Source organism: Canis lupus, chromosome 21 (assembly GCF_003254725.2).
Source record: "Canis lupus dingo isolate Sandy chromosome 21, ASM325472v2, whole genome shotgun sequence".
NCBI classification, from domain to species: Eukaryota; Metazoa; Chordata; class Mammalia; order Carnivora; family Canidae; genus Canis; species Canis lupus.
The window spans coordinates 1,204,070-1,226,727 of record NC_064263.1 but is presented as its reverse complement, the minus strand read 5'-3'; the positions used below and the strand labels follow the sequence as shown (position 1 = coordinate 1,226,727).

Here is a 22,658-nt window from a genome sequence, read left to right as displayed (position 1 = left end):
GTACAGCGAAAGAAACAGTCAACAAAACTAAAAGACAACCTACAGAATGGGAGAGGATATTTGCAAATGACCTATCAAATAAAGGGCTAGTTTCCAAGATCTATAAAGAACTTATTAAACTCAACAGCAAAGAAACAAACAATCCAATCATGAAATGGGCAAAAGACATGAACAGAAATCTCACAGAGGAAGACATAGACATGGTCAACATGCACATGAGAAAATGCTCTGCATCACTTGCCATCAGGGAAATACAAATCAAAACCACAATGAGATCCCACCTCACACCAGTGAGAATGGGGAAAATTAACAAGGCAGGAAAACACAAATGTTGGAGAGGATGCGGAGAAAAGGGAACCCTCCTGCGCTGTTGGTGGGAATGTGAACTGGTGCAGCCACTCTGGAAAACTATGTGGAGGTTCCTCAAAGAGTTAAAAATAGACCTGCCCTACGACCCAGCAATTGCACTGCTGGGGATTTACCTCAAAGATACAGATGCAGTGAAACCCTGGGATACCTGCACCCAAATGTTTCTAGCAGCAATGTCCACAATAGCCAAACTGTGGAAGGAGCCTTGATGTCCATTGACGGATGAATGGATGAAGAAGATGTGGTCTATGTATACAATGGAATATTACTCAGTCATCAGAAAGGATGAATACCCACCATTTGCTTTGAGCAGATGGAACTGGGGGGTATTATGCTGAGTGAAGTAAGCCAATCAGAGAAGGACAATCATCATATGGTTTCACTCATCAAGGAATATAAGAAATAGTGAAAGGGATTATAGGGGAAAGGAGAGAAAATGAGTGGGAAAAATTAGAGAGAGACAAACCATGAGAGACTCCTAACTCTGAGAAATGAACAAGGGGTAGTGGAAGGGGAAGTGGGCAGAGAGATGGGGTGACTGGGTTACAGGCACTGAGAGGGGCACTTGACAGGATGAGCACTGGATGCTATACTATATGTTGGTGATCGAACTTCAATAAAAAATATTTTTTTCATATGTATATGAAATCACAATTATTTTTACCTTATTTTTTAAAGATTTTATTTAATTTATTCATGAGACACACAGAGAGAGAGGCAGAGACATAGAGGGAAAAGCAGGCTCATCACAGGGAACCCTATGTGGGAATTGATTCCTGGACCCTGGAATCACGACCTGAGCCAAAGGCAGATGCTCAACCTCTGAGCCACCCAGGCATCCTTACAATTAATTTTGAAGTATGTGCCAACTTTTATACCTCCAGTATTCTGTTAAATTGAGCCAGAGACCTAAGAGCAAGCACGAGAAGCCTACCAATTGGGATCCTTTTGCAGAATGCAGGAGGTGGGGTTATATCGGGGAGAGTGCTTTCCTGATGCTTATGCCCAGATACCAGGATTATTCATTATACCTTTGTCTCAGTTTATGGAGGTGCTTTCTGTGTCCTCTGTCAAAATTTTTATTAATAACTAACTTAGCACTTTCTGTCTAATGATAATTACCTTTTTAAATGTTTTACTTTTTTTGTAATGAGGAGAAATAAGGCCAACAGAACACTGGCATGGGTAAGAGGCAAATGGATGTGAAAATTCATGGGATAAGAAGGTGCTACCTGGAAGAGATAAGGAAAGCCCACAGGAAGGCTGACAGTTTGTTCTCTCTGGAATCAGAGACAAGGAATCAGAAGACAAATGACACGAGAAAGGACAGATGAAGGAGGCACCAAAACCCTCAGAGAACCAGGACCATTGCCATGGAGTCTCCAGTCAGAATATCTCCCCTAAGAAACACAGCCATTGGAAAACAGAGAAACTAAATCCCAACCTTCTCCTGATTCCCTTAGCTTCAAGTTGTCCCCTCATTAAAATAGGAGGACTGGAACACTGTAAAAAAAAATGTTCAGGAGCCACTAACCCAAGAAATGATCCAGCTCCAAGAATTAGTGCCAAAAAAGCATCCTGCACACACACACGGACTCTGGCATCCCAGCCACAGACAGCCTAATTGCCTTTTCAGTGTCTAAGAATGATCTTCCTAAGGCCTGAGACCAGGTGTCATTCACTTTACGGAGAAGGCTTTATCTCCAAGTGAACCCCATCTAATAGGTCTACTCTCTCCAGCACCACCCCACCACTTGCTCCATATCTTTACTCATATCCGTCATTTTCTTCATAGCACTCACCACAGCTCAAAAATACATATTCCTTTTTCTCTTTTTACTGTCTTCCTAATAAGGTTGAAAGCTCTCTGTGTACAATAACTATATTTATTTGCCATGCTTACTAATGTAATCAAGGACATTTCCAAGCAAAAATAATACAGACTTCATAAACACTTGTGGAATAAATGAATGAATATTGATTAGCTGATGGCATGGTAGGAAGTGTTGGAGGTGACAGCCTTTTAATTTAGGATAGAAGCTTATCTTCAAAAGCCATGTCTGAGCTTGGCAGTAGGAGTAAATAGGAGCTGGAGTACTGTTGTTTCCTGATGCTGAAAGGATAAGTGGGATATGGAGTAGTTAAAGGGACTGAGTAGGATTTGGTGATTAGAAATGGAATAGAAGAAATGACAGAAAAGAAGAGCTTTTAGAGTAATTCTCTTTCATTCAATTTTTACCTCAGAATGCTTTAGAGTTTTCCTTATGTATCCTGTTTTCAGTTCCTCATTTTTAAATGCATAATTTACACAGCTTCAAAAAATAATTGGCAACATATGAATATGCATGTGTGTCTATTTATGATATTGCATCCATCAGCACAATATCACCTTTCCTCCTCGCTTTTAAACGTATACCTGTACACCCTAGAATAAGGAGTCAAACAAATGGCTCTACCATTATTTTTTTTTCCTTTTGTAGTTGTTTATGCCAAGAACAAAGACCATTTTCTTTAAAGGCTGTTTTTATAGAATGTTTCCTCAGGTAATACAAAAAAAAGAAGAATTTGCTTCTGAATAGTATTGAACATATTAGGTTAATCTTTTGAGGAAATACTGTCAACAATAAAACAATACTTTTAATGTATTCTGTTCAAGTCCTTAAGTCTGAGTTTCTCAGATTGACCTGTTAACCACTCTGAGACTTTTGACCCTATAAATCAAAGCTAGTCCTCCTATATCATCATGCCAGTCCTCTGAGTCTCCATTACACTAATTTCATTTGCTATTTTTTTTCTGTTTACTTCTGTTTATCACCTCACTCTTATCTGATTCTATCCTTTGTGCTTTCAATATACCCAGGTTGCTCCTCCCACAATTAATGTGGATTGAGAATGTACATGCTTAATATACATAGTCTTATTAATCCTTATAGCAACCCAATGAAGAAGTACTGCATCAGTTACAGTTCCCAGGTTGCCAGCAATGGAAACCAGCTCTGACTAAAATAAGCAACAGGGCTCTCTGCTCCTCACCATTCGACAGACAGCTGCATCTTCTGGCACAGTGCCAGCCACATCCCTGAGACATGATGGTGAAGGTCAGAGTGAACGGATTTGGCCCTACTGGGCCCCTGGTCACCAGGGCTGCTTTTAACTCTGACAAAGCAGATATTGTCGCCATCAATGACCCCCCCATTGACCTCAACTCCATGGTGTACATGTTCCAATATGATTCTACCCACGGCAAATTACACAGCACAGTCAAGGCTGAGAACTGTAAACTTGTCATCAATGGGAAGTCCATCTCCATCTTCTAGGAGCGAGATCCCGCCAACATCAAATGGGGTGATGCTGGTGCTAAGTATGTGGTGGAGTCCACTGGGGTCTTCACCACCATGGAGAAAGCTGGGGCTCACTTGAAGGGCAGGGCCAAGAGGGTCATCATCTCTGCTCCTTCTGCTGATGCCCCCATGTTTGTGATGGGCATGAACCACGAGAAGTATGACAACTCCCTCAAGATTGTCAGAAATGTCTCCTGTACCACCAAAGGCTTGGCTCCTCTGGCCAAAGTCATCCATGACAACTTTGGCATCATGGAGGGCCTCATGACCACTGTCTGCACCATCAAAGCCACCTAGAAGACCGTGGATGGCCCCTCTGGGAAGCTGTGGCAAGCCGGCTGAGGGGCTGCCCCGAACATCATCCCTGCTTCCACTGGCACCACCAGGCTGTGGGCAAGGTCATCCCTAAGCTGAATGGGAAGCTCACTGGCATGTTCTTCTGTGTCCCCACCCACAATGTGTCAGTTGTGGATCTGACCTTCTGCCTGGAGAAAGCCGCAAAATATGACAACATCAAAAAGGTGGTGAAGCAGGCATCAGAGGGCCCCCTCAAGGGCATTCTGGGTTACACTGAGGACCAGGTTGTCTCCTGCAACTTCAACAGTGACACCCACTCTTCCACCTTCAACGCCAGGCCTGGCATTGCCCTCAATGACCACTTCGTCAAGCTCATTTCCTGGTATGACAATGAATTCGGCCACTGCAACCAAGTGGTAGACCTCATGGTCCATATGGCCTCCAAGGAGTAAGAGCCTCCTGGACCATCAGCCCCAGTGAGAACAAGAGGAAGAGATAGGCCCTCAGCCGCTGGGGAGTCCCTGCCCCAACTCAATACCCCAACACACTGAGAATCTCCTGACCTCCAATTTACATCCCAGACCCCCTGGGGAAGGGGAGGGCTTTGGGGAGCCCTACTTTGTCATATACCATCAATAAAGTATACTTAAATAAATTACTTATTTATACTTATACTTAAAGTACTTATTTATATACTTTATTTAAGTATACTTTATTGATGGTACATCAATAAAAAATAAATAAATAAGCAACAGAAGTTTAGGGGAAGAATAGCCAAATAAATAAATAAATAAATAAATAAGCAACAGAAGTTTAGGGGAGCATTGAAGTTCTCAGCATCAATGGAAAGAGCAAAACAACAAGCTCAGAAATGAACAGAAGCTAAAGTATCTCTAGAAAGTTAGGAACCAGAAACCACAGCAATAATTTGTGGTCAAATTACCACTACTACCAAAATAAATGGGTAAATGCTCACATGGATGTGTTGTTAACTATGTACTAAATGCCATTATTTTACATAACACATATGCAAATATTACAATTTATAATAAATATTCATTTTTCTGTTTGGTATTTATCTCTCTCAAAGTTTAAAAGCTCCACAAAGTCAGAAACAATGTGTGTTTTATTCATTGATGCATACCTAATGCCAAGCACAATAGCTGGCACTGGATGAAATAGGTACTATTATCATTATCATTACATACATGAGGAAACTGAGGAATAGGCAGGCTAAATATATCCCAAAGCCACACAGTTGGTGATAGAGTCAAGATTCAAATATAAATGACCTGTGTCTAAATTCTGTGCCCTTAACCACCATCATATAGATTCCATCCTTTTTAGTCTTTTTATTCCTGTGGTCAAGATTAGACTTACAAAGGACCCATATAATTGATATTCATTGAATCGCATATATATGCCCATCAACAAAGGAAGAGTGGGCCCATGATTACCAAGCCACTAAACTCAATTTATTAAGGAAGCAATAATTCCTCCAGAAGAAATCAAAGTATTACAAAGAAAATAAAATGGGAAGCCAAAGAACAACAAACATCTCTCACAATGACCTTCAAGGATTATTATTTTCTGCATTTTAAAGATGAGGAAACTGAGACATGAGTATATATTATAATGCTTTATTTTTTATAATGAATAAAGTGTACCAAGTTAAATGGAATCTCTCCAAAATTCATATGTACCCAGAATCTGTGAATGTGGTTTATTTAAAATAAGTTATTTGCAGAAGTAATCAGATTAAGATGAGATCACACTGGATTAGGGTGGGCTCTGACCCAATAATTATGGGTATAAGGGTGCCATTATAAGGAGGAAGAAATTTGGATTCAGACACATAGAAAGGGAGTCTGCCATGTGATGGTGGAGGCAGTGATTGATGCGTCTACAAGTCAAGGAGTGCCAAAGATTGTTGGCAACCACCTGGAGCTAAGTAAAAATAAGGACAGGTCCTCCTTAGAGCCTTCAGAGAGAGCACAGTCCTGCCCACATCTTGATTTCAGACTTCTGGTCTCCAGAATTGCGAGAGCATAATTTCCCTTGCTTTAAGCCACCCAGTTTATGATATTTTGTTATGGCAGCTCTTGGAAATTGGCAGCTCAAAAAAATTAAGTTATCCTAAATAACAGAACTCATAAGAAGAATATACTATATTATATAATGCTTTTTCTCTTTTTCTTTTCTTCCAGTCCTCATGCCCTCACTCTATCTTTAATCCTTAGCTACAAATTCTCCCCCAGATTGCCTAATCTATCCCTCACTCCCACTAACTGCAATATCATTTTGAGGCTGGTTCCTTCCATAATCCTGACTGTTCATTTCCTTCTGGCCAAAGTAAATCCTAGTAGTATTTCATTTCTCAAAGCCTACTCCACTTTGTGTCAATAAGATAAACTGGTATACTAATTCTGAAATAGTTAAAGCACAATAATATAACATTTCCATTTAAAGCAGCTGTATGAAGGCCCTGGCACCATGATCACAGAGGAGGAAAGATGTGGGATATCTAAAACATTCTATTCTTTGGTTCACACTCATATGTCTAACAACTCTTTTGCCTTTTTCTAAAAGTATTGACATTTGGCCTCTTACACACTTTGAATCACTATTCCTTCTTTTAAAACTCTAATCTCTTGAGGCATCTGAGTGGCTCAGTTGGTTGGCATTGGACTCTTGATTTACAGTCAGGTCCTGATCTCAGGGTCATGAGATCAAGCCCTGCATTGAGCCCTGTGTGGAGCCCTGCACTGGGTGTGGAGCCTGCTTCAGACTCTATCTCTCTCCTTCTCTCCTTCTGCCCCTACCCTGTGCCCTCAAAAAAAAAAAAAAGAAAGAAAGAAAGAAAGAAAACAAAAACCCTAATCTCCTGGGTTGGGGTGGGAGTGGGGCTTTAACCTTCTGAAACTAGCCACTTTGGTTTATCTCCTTTCTTATAACCTGTGACTTTCATCATGCAAAAACTTGACTTTCATCAAGACAAAAACATCTGTTTTCTGTTGCCCTTTTAACAGTAGGAAATTAGTGGTCTTCAAAGAAGCAGAAAACCCATCCTACAAATAGGATGCTATTCAATATTTAGCAAAAGAGAAGGAAGTGGGAATAGTTGTTGATTCAATCAACTAGTAATGTCTGTCCTTTGCCTCTATGTGGCAGACACACTTCTAAGCTCTTTATATTAACTCAGTTAATGTTCATAAAAACCTAGGTGACAAATATTGTTATCACTATCACTTTATATATGAGGAAACTGAAGCACAGATAAGTTAATAAAAGACTGATGTATTAATTTTCTAGGGCTGCCATAACAAAGCACCACAGCTAGATGGCTTAACAGAAATATAATGTCTTGCAATTCTGGAGGCTGAAAGTCTGAGATCACAGTGTCTGAAGAATTGGCTCCTTCTGAAGGCTGTGAGGTAGAGTCGGATCCAGGCCTCTCTCTCAACTTCTGGCCATTTACTGGCAGTCTGGTTTTCCTTGGGTTGTAGATGCATTCCCCCAAAGTCTGCATTCATCTTCACATTATTTTGTTTTTGTTCATGTTTAAGTATTGTACTTGTCTTGGAGCTATGAATGCTGATGTGGTTGGTGTAATCAGAAGCATTCTAATAAACAATGTGGAAAAAGTATGTGAATAAAATTAACCTATGTGAAAAGTAGGGAAAGAAAGGGAAAAGATTATAAATGGTGTACAGCCTCAGTCCCTTAGAAGTGCTTTGAACATAGATAAAGGAATATTTTATTTTTTTTAAGATTTTATCTATTTATTCATGAGAGACACAGAGAGAGAGAGAAGCAGAGACACAGGCAGAGGGAGAAGCAGGCTCCATGCAGGGAGCCCGACGTGGGACTCCATCCCAGGTCTCCAGGATCACGCCCTGGACTGAAGGCAGCACTAAACTGCTGAGCCACCGGGGCTGCCCAATAAAGGAATATTTTAAATAACATTTGAGTCTTATTTTGACAGCATACAATTAATTGTATGATTAATGTTTACCGTTTCTTGTTTCAATTGTACAGTTTGGAAAAGTTCATGTCCTTTTGAACCACAGCATTACCTCTGCCTTCTCTCATATCATACTTGCAATAAACTACATCTTCCACTTTCAGTGAAGAACATAAAGGAAAGGACTCACTTAGAAAAAAAATTAAATGTGATGACCATTTGGTGAAATTACTGAAATGAAAATAATAGGCTTCCATTTCCAAAGTAATAAAATCAATTTTCTTAGACTACCCATTTGTCCCATGGTAGATATTAGAAATAATAAAAGGTTGTCAGTCCTTAGAAATAAAAAGTGATAATTCACTTCTAACAAGTAGACTCACCACACTTTCTTTACATTATCTGACTGTCTTGACTACATCAAGGATCTCTGAAGTAATAATTATCTATAAAACAATGGACAAGCTACTAGGTTAAGTAAATGCATAACTTAACCTTTAGCAAAAGAAGAAATATATCAGAACAAAGTTGATTGGTAGACTTTTTCCCAATATTATTAAATTGACCTGATAACTAAATTTATTTAAAAAAACCATTACAACTAGAATTAACCTAGAAACCTAACTTAGGAGATGTGAAGAAAAAGCCATCATGTTAGTTTTCACTTTATTGATGTATACCAAGTAAGTAGAATTTTTTTTTTGATTGCATAACACATGACAAAGTAAGGGCACAGGGACCACTAGATGGAATGGATCGTTCATAATTTTATGTCGATACCCCTCTTATGTAATTCAAATAATGAAGATTAATCCAGTTTTAGATTGGTATGTAGGGAAACCAAGTCAGGAGACAAATGTGAGAGGCAGACTTCTTGATGGTCACATCCTTAACTTAGCATAAGTTTTAATTTCTTGCAAAAGATGCCTGTCAGGCTTGCCCCCATAAAATTTATCAGAATCACAGTGGAAAAACACAGTTTAGACTCAAAATAAGAACATCTGTACCAGATGTATCCTCTACAGTGGCTTGAAATAGAAGACATGCTGAGCTTAAGAGACAACCTTTGCTTGCTATGAGACAATTCTAGGGTAAATTAGCCTTCAGTCATTATAACCTGCAACTAGAGTAGCTCAGAGGGAATAATAGCACAAAGCTTTAGGTAAATCTATAGAAACAGAGGACATGTAGGTGGTTGCCTAGGGCTGGGGTAAGAATGGGGATTAACTGTTAAATGGAGGAGGGGTCTTATTGGAGTGATGAAAATGTTCTAAAACTGCATCAAGATGATGGCTCAACAACTCAGTAAAATTACTAAAAATAATTTAATTGTATACTTAAAATGAGCGAATTTTATGGCATACAGATTACACGTCAATAGAGTTGTTTGTTGTTTAAGAAAAAAAAAGGAAGACTTTAAGATAAGACCATGGCACTACTGGGCCTACCTCAAACTTCTGCACAGCTGGGTTCCAGGAAGCCTCCGGAATAAACTCTGAGAGTATCATGAGAATATTCTCCTCCTCCAGTATTCAGGAAATAAGCAGGAGAATAATTAATAACAAACTCAAGTCACTAACATTCCATCAGTAGCTGAAATCGCTAAAATCTCTTCTTCCTTGTACTGCTAGACAGTTTTAATAAGAATATGCAATCAATAAACAACATAAATTATCATTTCTCTATAAAAATTCTCATTTGGATTCTAAACATTATGATGCTAGCAACCCAAACTTGTTTTCTCATACAGTTTCAAAGAGAAATTGGTTTATCTTATCAAGCCAGGTCCATCATTCCCAGTGCAGTTGGAGGCAGTGCACACCAACAATAGTCCCTGATTCAGAAGGACTTTACATGCCAGTTCAGGAACTAGCAATCATGACAGAACTGTGTGGGGGGCTCATTTCACATATGTTCACCATCTCTAACCTAGGCTTGAGCTGTGAACCTATTGGAAAATTTGCCTTGATTTCTAAACAGCTAAATATAAAGCCTATTTGTGGTTTTCTTTTCTTTGAGCAGTTTCATCACTATATGCCTGTCATAGGCTGAATTGTGCCCCTTTATGTTATAGACTAAGTGTCCCCTCAAAACTCATATGTTGAAGCCCTAACACCCAATGTGGTTATATATCTACAGATGGGGTCTCTAATGAAGTAATTAAGGTTAAATGAGGCCATAAGAGATGATCCCTCGGGCAGCCCAGGTGGCTCAGCGGTTTAGCACCGCCTTCGGCCCAGGCTCTAATCCTGGGGACCTGCGATCGAGTCCTGCGTCGGGCTCCCTTCATGGAGTCTGCTTCTCCCTCTGCCTCTTTCTCTCTCTTTGTGTATCTCATGGATAAATAAATAAAATCTTTAAAAAAAGAGATGATCCCTAAAGTGATAGGATTAGTGTTCTTATAAGAAGAGACCAAGAGAGTACTCACACTTTCTTCTTCCTCCACCCCTGCCCCAACAATGTGAGGACACAGTGAAAAGGTGGCCATCTACAAGCAGCAGGAGAGCTCACTACAAATCTACCTTGGTCACACCTTGATCTTGGGTTTCCCAGCCTCCGGAACTATGAGAAATAAAAGTTTGTTTTCAAGTCACCCAATCTATGGTTTTTGTAACAATAGCTCTGGAAAACCAAACAGTGCCCTCCTTGGTTTTCTTGGGTTCCTTTTTCTATCTCAGGTAAGAGGGAAGGTTTCAAACAAGGAGATATAAAATATAAGATAAAATCCAAATCAGACACTGAATTTTCCTTTCTGACCACAGTCTCAAGACACTTTTTATGAGAATACCTCAATGTCTCTAAACCCTCCTTCACCTTCTGCCAGCAATCCTCTTCTGTGCCTGTCATAGCGTGGGCTGCTATAAAAAAAATACAGAGTGGCTTATAAAAAACACAAATTTATTTCTTACAGTTCTGGAGGCCAGAAGTTTGAGATCAGAGTATACCAGTATGGTCAAATTCTAATGAGAGCCCTCTGCCAGGTTGCAGACTGCTGACTTCTCATTATACCCTCAGATGGTGGGAAGAAGACAAGGGAGTTCTTTGGAATCCTTTTTTATATAAAGGCACTAACCTCATTCATGAAGGCTCCATCCCCATGACCTAATTGCCTCCCAAAGACTTCACCTCCTAATGCCATCACACTGGGGTTAGGATTTCAACATATAAATTTTGCTGGTACACAAGCACTCAATCCATTGCAGTGTCCTATTGTGACTTACTTCTTTACCTCCTCCTCAGCTTATTATTCTTCGAAGTTTTTCTAAATCTACTTGCCTCCCTATCCAACTAAATCTCAGGGTCTATTATTTCCACCATGCATGCACTGTAATCGCAGTTTTTCCTCTCCTCTTCCTTGATATTCTGTCTACCCTCAATTTCAGTTGTTCCCAAACTCCAATTGCCCTGGATGCCCCAGTTACCAAGGGTGCTGCTTAAGGGAGACAGAACGTAAAGACTGCTAACTCTGGGAAACGAACTAGGGGTGGTAGAAGGGGAGGAGGGCGGGGGGTGGGAGTGAATGGGTGACGGGCACTGGGTGTTATTCTGTATGTTAGTAAATTGAACACCAATAAAAAATAAATTAAAAAAAATAAAATAAAATAAAATACAAAAAATAAATAAATAAATAAATAAATAAAACTGCAGACTGGCTGTTGCAATCCAGATCTCCTGATCTTAAATTATCCTTCTTCTAAGCTGTGTCTTATTTTTACACTAATTCCCTTGCTCACAGCAGGAAGCTTTGCATGTTACTAAGAAAGTATAGGCCAGCAGCTTTCAATTGTGGCTGCACATTCAACTCACCTTGGGAGTGTTTAAAAATACTGGGATCTGGGTTCCAACCCTGAGAGGCTGTGATTTAATTGGCCTAACATGGAATCTACATATCTCTATATTTTCTAAAACTCCCCAAGTGATTCTAATGTGCAGCCACTGATCTAGGCCATTTGATACCAATTATCTCAATTTCCAACAATGCCCCCTCCCCTAGGCTCTACATACATTCACACACACACAGCCTTCAACATTTTTCCTAACCTAACTTATACTTCCTCCTTTTCACAGAAGACATACCTATTCATTTTCAAGACTCCTTCAGGAACTTGCTTCATACTTTTTCCCCACTCTTTTCTATCTTCAGTCATATATATGCAATTTCTCCACTGGAGAGAATAAGTCTCACTCATATAGATATAGATAGATACAGATATAGATAGATATAGATATAGATGATATAGATATAAAAATATATGCAATTTCTCCACTGGGTTTCAAACATTTATGAATCTCCTCCATCTAATAAAAGTTCTACTACCACTAACAACACAACAAAGACAGCAACATTACATTTTCTTCATCCACTCAAAGTTAAATTTCTCTAATAAGATCATTTGTGACCATTTCCTGAATTCTTTCTCTGGATCCTCTAACCTACAACTTCAGTCACGTCCCACCCCACTCCAACCTAAATACAACCAACAGATTAACTTTCCAAGTGTATATCTGACTATGTCACCGCTTTGTTTAAAAAATCCCAATGAATGTGTACTACTTTCATTCAACAGCAAACATTTATTAGGCAGAATACAGGGCACTGGAGATACAGATATACAAAGTAAATAAGATTATATCCTCAAAGAGCTCAGAGTGGTAAGAAAATTTGTACGTTGGTAACCATAAAATTAATTCTACCTGAAAACTAAAGTTTTTAGTCTTTATTTGGGCGTTTGGGACAACTAGTATTGGATCTATCCCTCCAACTTGATGATAATAAAGCACTTACTATAAGTATCAGTGGGATGATTAGAACAGGCATTTGAATCTAAAACTGATTCCAAAGTCTTGCCACTTAGTACAAAGAAAAGAAAGTAATTAGCAACAATTCCGAGGCTCCTTTCCAGGTTGACTTGAAGGACAGTGAGGCATAAGACACTCCACAAAATCAAGGCTGCTTTGAAAAGACAAAATAGATCAAATCCTTAGAACATGTGAAAAAGGAGGGATGAACAAAGAATCTGCAGAAATGGGAAGGTCCAGGACCTAGGTTAGTGGGAGGCCTAGTAAAAGTTCTTTAAAAACTAGGAAGTGCATTTATGTACCTGAAGGATGTTTCTGATCACTCAAGAAGAAGCAATTTCCTTCCCAGTGCTAAATAACTGAAGATTGATGAGAAGTTTCATTCTCTAGTTTTGAATGGATTTTGGATGGAATCGTAGCTAAGACTTAAAATATTTTTTTCTTCATTTACATTTTGAAGGAAAAATTCATATGTTGCAAGGACCATGAAACAAGGGAGAGAAAAACAACTCTACAAACAAGAAGTTACTTTCAATACCTATTTATTGGCTGCATATTTCAATTTTGTTCTATCTTCTCAAATACATTTTACGGGGCTGTGCTGTTATGTGTGAATGGTGCTATAACTTCAGACAAGGAAATACATTCTTTTTTTAACATTTTATTTATTTATTCATGAGACACACACACACACACACACACACACACACACACATACACAGCGGCAGAGACACAGACAGAGGGAGAAGCAGGCTCCATGCAGGGAGCCTGACGTGGGACTCGATCCCGGGTCTCCAGGATCAGGCCCTGGGAAACACATTTTTATTATGTTTTATTTTACATAATTGAACCATCTACAATAGCATTGTTTCAGAAATAAAGACAAATGGTTTAACTTTTTAATTAAGCTTTAAAACCCTAATTAAATACCTAAATTGCAAGGAGTCATTTCAGTCTAAATTGTCTTTAGATTGCTTGCTGTGTGTGTGGATTTTCCTATTGCTTGGCCACTGACAGAGAAAGTAACAAAGAGCTATAAATCAAATTCACACTTTTTAATTGGTGCTGTTAATGCATCTTTCATTATCTAGCAAGACAAGAACAGGGAACATATAATGCTTCAGGTAAAACACAAACTCACTCATATTGGCTGCAAGTGCCTTTTCTTAGGCTTGAAACTTTGGGAGTCTACACTGGGCAACATGTACCTATGTAACTAGGGCCTGAAACACTTATTAGGACATGACCAAATGGTGGCTTAGGTCTACGTGGGTCTGGGTGTATTTTAGAGTGTCTGAAGGTGGTGTTTTTAAGAGATGGAATTTTGAGAACAGAATTAGTTGAGAAAACTAATGAGCACACACATTTATTAAATATCTGTTATATACCAGACATTATATAGTCCTTTACATAATTATCACATTTAACTGCATATCAGTCCCATGAGAGAATATTTTGTCCATTTGAGAAAACTGAAGTTTTGAGAGATTGGCTAACCTATTGAAGGTGACTCAACTAGAAAGTGGAAGAACAGGGATTCAGAGTCAGATTCCCAAACCTAACTGTGCATTAAAATATCATTAGCTGAAGGAAAAATGCAAATTAAAACCATAGTGAGACGCCACTATATAGCTATTAGAATTGAAAAAATTAAAATAGGAACTCTACCAAGTGATGGCAAGGACAAAGCACAGCTAAAACTCTCATGCATTGCTGGGGCCAGGGGAAGGGTGCAAAGTGGTATACCTATTTCGAAAATAGTTGGGTATATTTTTTTAGAAAGTTAAATCTATATTTACCATATGACCCAGTAGTTCTATCCCTAGGTGTTTACTCAAGTAGATAAAAACTTATGTTCACACCAAATCCCATGCACAAATACCAATAGCACCTTTACCCACAATTACCAAAACCTGTAAAAGTTTTTCAGGAACCAGGCAAGGTTGGATTGTATCCACACTTTATTTATTCATATAAATAATAAACCATGGCATATCCATACAATAGAATACAACACAGCAGTAAAGAATGAACTACTAATACATGTAACAAAATGGATAAGTCTCAAATGCAGTATGTTGAGAAAGAAACCAGGCTCAAAAGGCTATGTGTTTATTTCTTTTATGACATTCTGGAAGAAGCAAAGCTATAGGGGCAGACAATAAATCAATGGTTGCCAGAGTTTGGGTATGTGGGGAGGACTTGACTATAAAAGGACATGGGAAAACTTGAGGGTGAAAGAACTATTCTATATCTTGATTTCATGGGAAAGGAGAAAATACTGAGTCTGTTTAAGCATTCCAAATGATTCTAATGCAGAGTCAAATTTGGAAAGTTTGCACTAAGGCAATAGTTTTCAGCAGCATTGTTTCCTCACTTTGGTATATCATGATTGGGTGTATACTATGTCACAATTATTGTGTTTCTAATAACAACATAAGAAGTTTATAGTTGACATTTTTATATTTAAATTAAGAAAACTCAAATGTAGTTCAAGAATAATGTCTTTTTATTTCTTCCTTTTTTTCTTACTTCCCTATAAAAAGCTATTTTCAGTGGAAAAGAAAAAAAAAAGGTGGAGCACCCATAACCCAAGAAATCTGGATTTAATGTTCATTCCAGTAACCACTATGCTATGCAGAGTTGCCCATCCAAAAGAAGGATCAGAAGCACTCACATGAGATGAACAATAAAATATGTTTACAATGGTGTCCAAGGGTCATGTTAACTCTTCTAGTTTCTGCTATAATGTGGTTCAAAGTGTCCTGGTTCATTTAAACATTCCACAGAACATTTAATTGGTATATTGCATTCATGGGATTGTGGTAATCAGACCAGATGAGCAAGAGCTGGCAAGTACAATAGGGGTCTTGGTAAGAAGTATGCACTCCAGGATAAAACAGATAAATTCTATGAAGGTTTAGGGACCCACATCTGGAATTTGGGAAGATGGGGAGATCCAGTGGTCTGGGTCATGCTGGCAACATTGTCTCAAGAATGAAGGAAAAAGGGATGCCTGGGTGGCTCAGTGGTTAAGCCTTTGGCTCAGGGCGTGATCCCAGAGTCCAGGGATCAAGTCCCACATTGGGCTCCCTACATGGATCCTGCTTCTCTCTCTGCCTATGTCTCTGCCTCTCTCTTTCTGTGTCTCTCATGAATAAATAAATAAAATCTTTTCAAAAAAATGGAATAAAGGAAGAATCATTACACCTCCGAAATCTCATCACCAGGCAGGAAACTCAGTCATCTGGCTGGCTTTTGCATGTTCTAGATACAGGATATTTCACACTTAGAAATGCTGTTTTAATCAATTTTCAAGTCCTACAGAGGTGTACAGCTTTGAAGTGGGCTTAGAGCAAGAAACAGTTCTGCATCAAGTCCAGGCTGTCATGGAAATGGTTCTGCTACTCAGGCCTTGGCAGTTCCAATGGGTCAAGAGGCTTCTATAGTGGGAAAAGATGCTTTGTGAAGCTAATGGAAATCTCCAATAGAACAATCACAATATAGGTTTTCTAGGGATCTGGTACAAGGATTTCAGCAAAAAAACTATACATCTTTCAAAACATCTGGTATGTTGCTGAATTCTAGGGAAAATGAAATCTCTGATCTTGGAAGATCAAAAGACCATTAACCTAGAGCTGCCCATCATAAGTCCCCTACAGTCATATATACCAAGTCATAAGTAGACAGAATAGCTATATATGATAAGATGAGACAATAAGTCCAGGGAGCATACTGAGCATGGGTAAGGCCAGAAGGTAAAAGTAAGTACATAAGCATAGTCCAGAATTCCATGTCATCCATCAATACTATATCTGTGACTCTCTAACAGCTCACACCTATGACTATGGAGGAAAGGTGGGAAAGGTGCCTTTATAAACCAGCTGATGAAGGGAAAAACTGAGCCTGGTTAACAAATAGGTCTGCTCAATATGTATGTGCAAACTGAAGGTGGATGGCTGCTGCATTAAAACTTCACTGAAGAATGACCTGAAAGATAGCAGTGAGGAAAATCCTTTCAACGGATACAAGTCTGAGTATGTACCTAGTCACCCACTTTGTTGGAATGCAAGTGGTAAGAATATACATGAACTTATGGGCAGTGGTGAATGGCTTGACTGGTTGGTGAGGAGACTCAGAGGACAAAGATTTGAGAATCAGAGATACAAAGTATAGGAAACAGCTTGTGGAAAAATCTAGAAAGTGGGCACAAAAATGTGATAATAATTGTATTGCATTGTAACACCTACTGAAGAGCAACCACTTTTAAAAAGACAACAAACAAATAGACCAAACGACTCAACCAGTTAGCATCGGATTCTCTCATCATTCACCCCATTGTCATGGTTAAAGAGATGGAAACTGTGAGCCCAGCCTCACAATTTCCCTCCCAATAAGGCTGATCTGGCTATAGCCACTACTGAATGTTCAACCTGTGAGAACCAGAGAGGCATACTGAGGCCCTGATAGAGCACAATAGTCTACAGAGACCAGCCAGCCACTTGATGTTAAGTGGATTACTTTTCCTCCTGGTGTGAGTTTGCCGATCTTGCCAGGAGACCTGAGCCAGCACTGCTATCTTCAGGCATATAAAGTGTTGGAACCACCAGAACATTCCACTGCAAAATATTGCTTCAGGCTAAGGGACCCACTTTAAAGCAAACATGTGTAGCAGTGGGCACATAATGTCTAAGAACCAGTCTACTGGTTCTTCCACTTGTCACACTACTCGATAACTTTCAGTATGAGATAGTGGAAGGACCTTTTGAAGTTGTAGCTGCAGCCATAATTGCCCCTGATCTTCAGGAAAAGGTAGGGCTACTATTACACAGTGGGGGGAAGGAAGAATTATTTGGCAGCTAAGTGATCTATCAGGACACCTACTGGTACTTCACATCCTAATTTTGCTAGTAAATGGACAAGTAGAGCAATCACAGCCTGAGAAGAATATAGTGACCAGAGACTTGGACCCCTCAGGGATGAGAGTCTGAGTCACACCACCAAGTAATCCCTCTAGCCCAACAGAGATGCTAGCCAAGATGATGGGAATCTAGAACAGAAGGTTGAGGAGGGAGATAATGAGTGTTTGCTGTAGTTTCAAAAGTAGTTTCAATAGCTGAGGCTATAATTCATCTCACTAACCTTCTTCTTAGGAATTTCCCAGAAAACAGACCATCCCAGGTAAAGTTTTACCATATGGGAGTAACTTACTAGAAAACACAAATATATCTGACAAGTGCAAGGGATAAACTATAGTGGTTGCTGAGGACTGAGGCACTCATGCTTCCAGAAGCCAGGAGTGCTGGCTACTGATGTGGATGATTACAATCGTCCTTAGCTACAGGAAATTGCTTCACTCCAAGTTGGACTCCCTCCCCAGCCTATTGAATTTTGAAAATATTCAGTAATTGTTCAATGCAAAATACAGAGACCTAGTCCCTTTGTCTTAGTTCCCAGCAAATTTAAAAGGCCCTACCTCCAAACTTCCCTATAAGATTACCTAAGATTTCTGTTACTATCCCCAATTCTGCACCCCTCACTATCTTACAAGTGCTGTATCTGATAGCAATCCCCAGTAAATAATCTTTGTTTCAGAGTCTGTTTTCTGGGGAATCTGGCTTAAGACACCGACGACTGTAAATTTCTGGCCAAACTTCCAAAATTAGGATCAAGAAATCTATAATTTTAATTAGCACCCCCAGGAGATTCAGGCATAGTCGGACCAAGGGCTGTACTTTGAGAAACTGGATTCAGAAAGTAGGGGAAAGGAAGAATTATTTGGCAGCTAAACGATCCATCAGGACACCTGCTGGTACTTCATGTCATAATTTCGCTAGTAAATGGACAAGTACAACAATCACAGCCTGAGTGGTTGGCTGTGGACTAGCTATAATCTAATATTGTAAAAGGAAAGTTTCTAGCATCCTGTTACCAGAATCCATGAGGTTTCCTCCCTACCCTTACATTCGATCTCCAGAAGACAGGGCAGTGAAGTTCCAGCTGTAGCACCCAAGTTAAGCCATCACTTTGCTATAAGATGGTGGCCTACTTGAGCATCAGACTAGTCCCCTATCTTATTTTGATTTCTATAACCGTGTTTCTTCTGACTCTATAATAAAGCTACCTTCTCAAATAAAGAAATTCCAGTACCAAAATTTGCACACTGTTATTTATTATTGGTCTTTCCTATATTCATTCACAAGCTAGTGTGATTAGAGCTTAAGGTAAGCCAGCTAAGTCCAAGATATGGAAACAGAGCTGTGATTATATATCCCCACCTTTCATTTTTCCAATTCACTTTCCTCAGAACACCTAAGAGTCTCTAGTTCCAGCCCACATGATAATTACTACTACTTATCTTTCCCATTATTACTACCAAGGCACTGAAATATCAGGATCTACTGATCTTAATTTGGGTCTATTAATATTATTGTCTTTTCTTAGGATTCATTCTCAGAGTAACTATTCTTCCTATGTCTCCTTCCTAGGACTCTGACCTTGTATGTTTTGTCAAAATTGAAATAATCTCCATTCCTTCTCACAAAATCTTAGTAGTTCAATTTATTCATACGTTCCTGAGTGAAAAGGTGGAGAAAAATAGGGTCCATCTTTAATCTCTGGATTCAGAGTTTCTTCAGAGCTATATCTTCCTAACATTTCATCCATCATGACAGATTTGTCTATTTAAAACAGAAAGTGAGTAATTATGGGTGAGTTATTAGTGATTCCTTAAATACTCATTCCAATCCAAGAAGAGTAATGAAGTGAATAAGAAAAGTTACTCAAACCACAGTTCTCATTCAAGTCATCTTTCAAAGGGATGATCACTCTGGATTGGAAGCATCCTTTTTACATAACTTCATTTATTACTCACTTTTCCAATCTCTTGCTTACTTTAGGCAATGACCAGAGTGATACATTCCAATTGATCTATTCAACTCTTGCTTTCTCTGGCTATAGTCTTTATGGAAACAGCACAATGATTAAAAGTACAGGTTTGCAAACAAACCAACCAAATTCAAATCTCAATTGTGCCGTCTTAGACAAGTTAATTAGTTCTATTTTCCTCTTTCTAAAATGGAAATACTAATACCCATTTCATGGAGTTGTCAGGAAAAATAAATAAAGTAATGCATACAATATGTGTATACTGGCATCCAGAATATGGGTGTTTAATAAATAATAGCTGCTATTTTTGCTACCTTTACAGCATTGTCACCAGGAAAGCACACTGTCAAAATTTCACTAAGGAATAAATGAAAATCACCTGTAAAGAAATTGGGACGGGATCCCTGAAGTCATTTTTTAAATGTTACCAAAAACACTTGTTTGTAGTCTGTAGAGAGGGTACAGCTTGACAAAAAGTCCCAGATCCAATTCTTTTTTATTTTTAATAGTTCTATCTTGGCAGTGCCTTTCTGTCTCAATTTTACATTCCTATAAGAATTTTTTAAACTGCCATCATCAAAGATATGCCCTCATCTTATTTTGGCTTTTAGTTTTGTTGAGAAAAATAAAAGCTTTTAATTATTCATTTAAGCATGTATTTAAGGTAAGATGCATTTAATAAGAAACCATCTGAATCAGAGTGTCCACATACTAACATTTTTTTAGTAAGATTTCATCTCTTGTGTGTTGAAAATTAACACAAATTCAACCAAGAAAATTTAAGGCACAATTTATCTAGACATCATGGACACATTTGATTCAGTATCGTCCCAAACAGAATCTGCAAGACCAGCAACGGTATTTGGCTATAAACTACTTCAGTGAGTAACACACTCTAATGAAGGATGAAGATGAATTATCTTGGTTAGTGGTAATGCTTCAGCATGGAGAGCAGGAACAAGTACCGCTACAAATGACTATTAAGCTTACTTTCTTTCCCCACTTTCAGGGACTGGAGAAAATAAATATTTAATAAAAGAAGAAAATGGGGCACTATAAAACCAAACTGGGAAGCTAGCAGAGCTTTATTGAGAAAAAGTATTGGATTCTAAGATCAAATACAAGCCAAAGCAATTCACACACCAGAGAAGAGGGGCCTAGTGTTTTCAATATATTTGCAATAAGATAAAGTTCCATAGGCATCCAGGAAATCATGGACACTGAAATTGGAAGAATCATCTGGTGTGGTATTTCTAAACTTTAATCATTCTACAGCGACTTTTGTCACATCTACAAATAGTTTACTTAATATTTTACTACCAATTGTCCTTAATTTTTGCATTTAAAAGTTTATATTCAAGGGGCACTCAAGTGGCTCAGTCCGTTAAGTGTCTGACTCTTGATTTCTGATCAGGTCATGATCTCAGGGTTGTGGGATCAAGCCCCATGTTGGGCTCTACGCTGAGCTTAAGGTTCTCTCTCCCTCTCCTTCTGTCGCTCCCCCTCCATGCTCACTTGTGCATTCTCTCTCTCTCTTTCTCTCAAAAATAAATAATAAATAAATAAATAAATAAATAAATAAATAAATACAAACAAATAGGATTTTTTTAAAGTTTATGTGCAAGAGAAAACTTACATTTTTGCTTTGAGTACATTATCACATATAATATTATGTTAAAGTACTAGTCATTTTGTCCTAATACACATTAAAGCAAACATCTAACATTTAAGATTTATTCATTGACAATCCACCTCAAATTATTTTGTATGCCACAAATGGTACTTGTAATAGACATTGGAAAACATTAAACTAGTTTAACCTTCTATACGTGAGAACTGTATCAGACAAATTTTCTATACCTCCCCCAGGGTCCCTGGAAGATATGTCTCCCAGATCCTCAGCTGCTCTGTCTACCTCAGGCGTCACCGCTGTGTCCACAGGATTCTTCCATCTGAGACCAACAGGCCACATGATCAGGAGTCCTAGGTGCCTCCCACCTTTGACTACCTCAAAGCAACATGGCTGACCAACCCCACATGGAGTTACTGGCTGTTTTCACCACTTCCAGATTTAGACAGACATCACACCAGGCATAGATCTGACACAGAGCAACTTTCAGTAGTGCTGGATGATAAAATCCAGAAGTGCAAGGGAGTTAACCCACAGAATAAATTTTGGCTTTTAATTCCTGTATTTGTTTTGCTCCCACAGACTGATCTAGGCACAGTTTCTCTTTAAACCCATCCCCAAAATTCCCTTAAAAAAGATGGACTATGAAGCACCCTACTGTGTCCCTCTGAGGCCTCTGAGGCCTCTTATAAAATGGAACCTGACTTCTCATCGCTTCACAGCTCCCCTTGCTTCACATGCCCTCTTCTTCACTCTGTGCCCTACTTTAGTATCCCTCAAATAAAACATCAACACTTTAACACTTTAACACTTTCCTCAAGATCTATTTTTTAGATTAAGATCAGATTTCTTTTAAATGCCTTTTCAATTCTTCCCGGCAAGTCATTCAAGTCAGTCTGCTTGACGATCTCTAATGATGTACAACTTATTGACACACAAGTGATCCTTTCTGATTTCACACAGCTCTTATTAGTAGACTACTCCTATAGTGAAGTGTAACCTGTTACAACCTCACTGAGTGCCTTCTCTGAGTCCAGTACTGGTGAGCCCTAGCAAGGAAGAATGAGAAGAATTTGCTGTGGTACTAGTCCTCACAAGCATGTAGGAAGGCACAGTGTGTTTATATAAAATCACTAAAGAATCATATTTATCTGGTACCAATCTGTAACAGCTTGTCCCACAGTGCCCAGAAAATGAGAAAAATAAGCTGTGGAGAAATTTTATAAAATTAACTTTATTCATTTATAGAACTGTCTGTTATTCTGAGATTATACCCTTCCTGCCTTTTTGGTATTTGGAATGTCCCTTCTTTTATTAAATGATGATGATAACAGATAAAAATAGCTTAAATGCTCCTCCTTGGCTGTAT

The 22,658-nt window shown here is 38.8% G+C and overlaps 2 pseudogenes; one reads left to right on the top strand and one right to left on the bottom strand.

Annotated features, from left to right (window-relative positions):
* Positions 1-22,658, bottom strand: part of LOC112643166 (U1 small nuclear ribonucleoprotein C-like) — a 101,631-nt pseudogene that overhangs the window by 57,077 nt on the left and 21,896 nt on the right.
* LOC112643155 (glyceraldehyde-3-phosphate dehydrogenase-like) lies at positions 3,579-4,459 on the top strand (annotated as a pseudogene).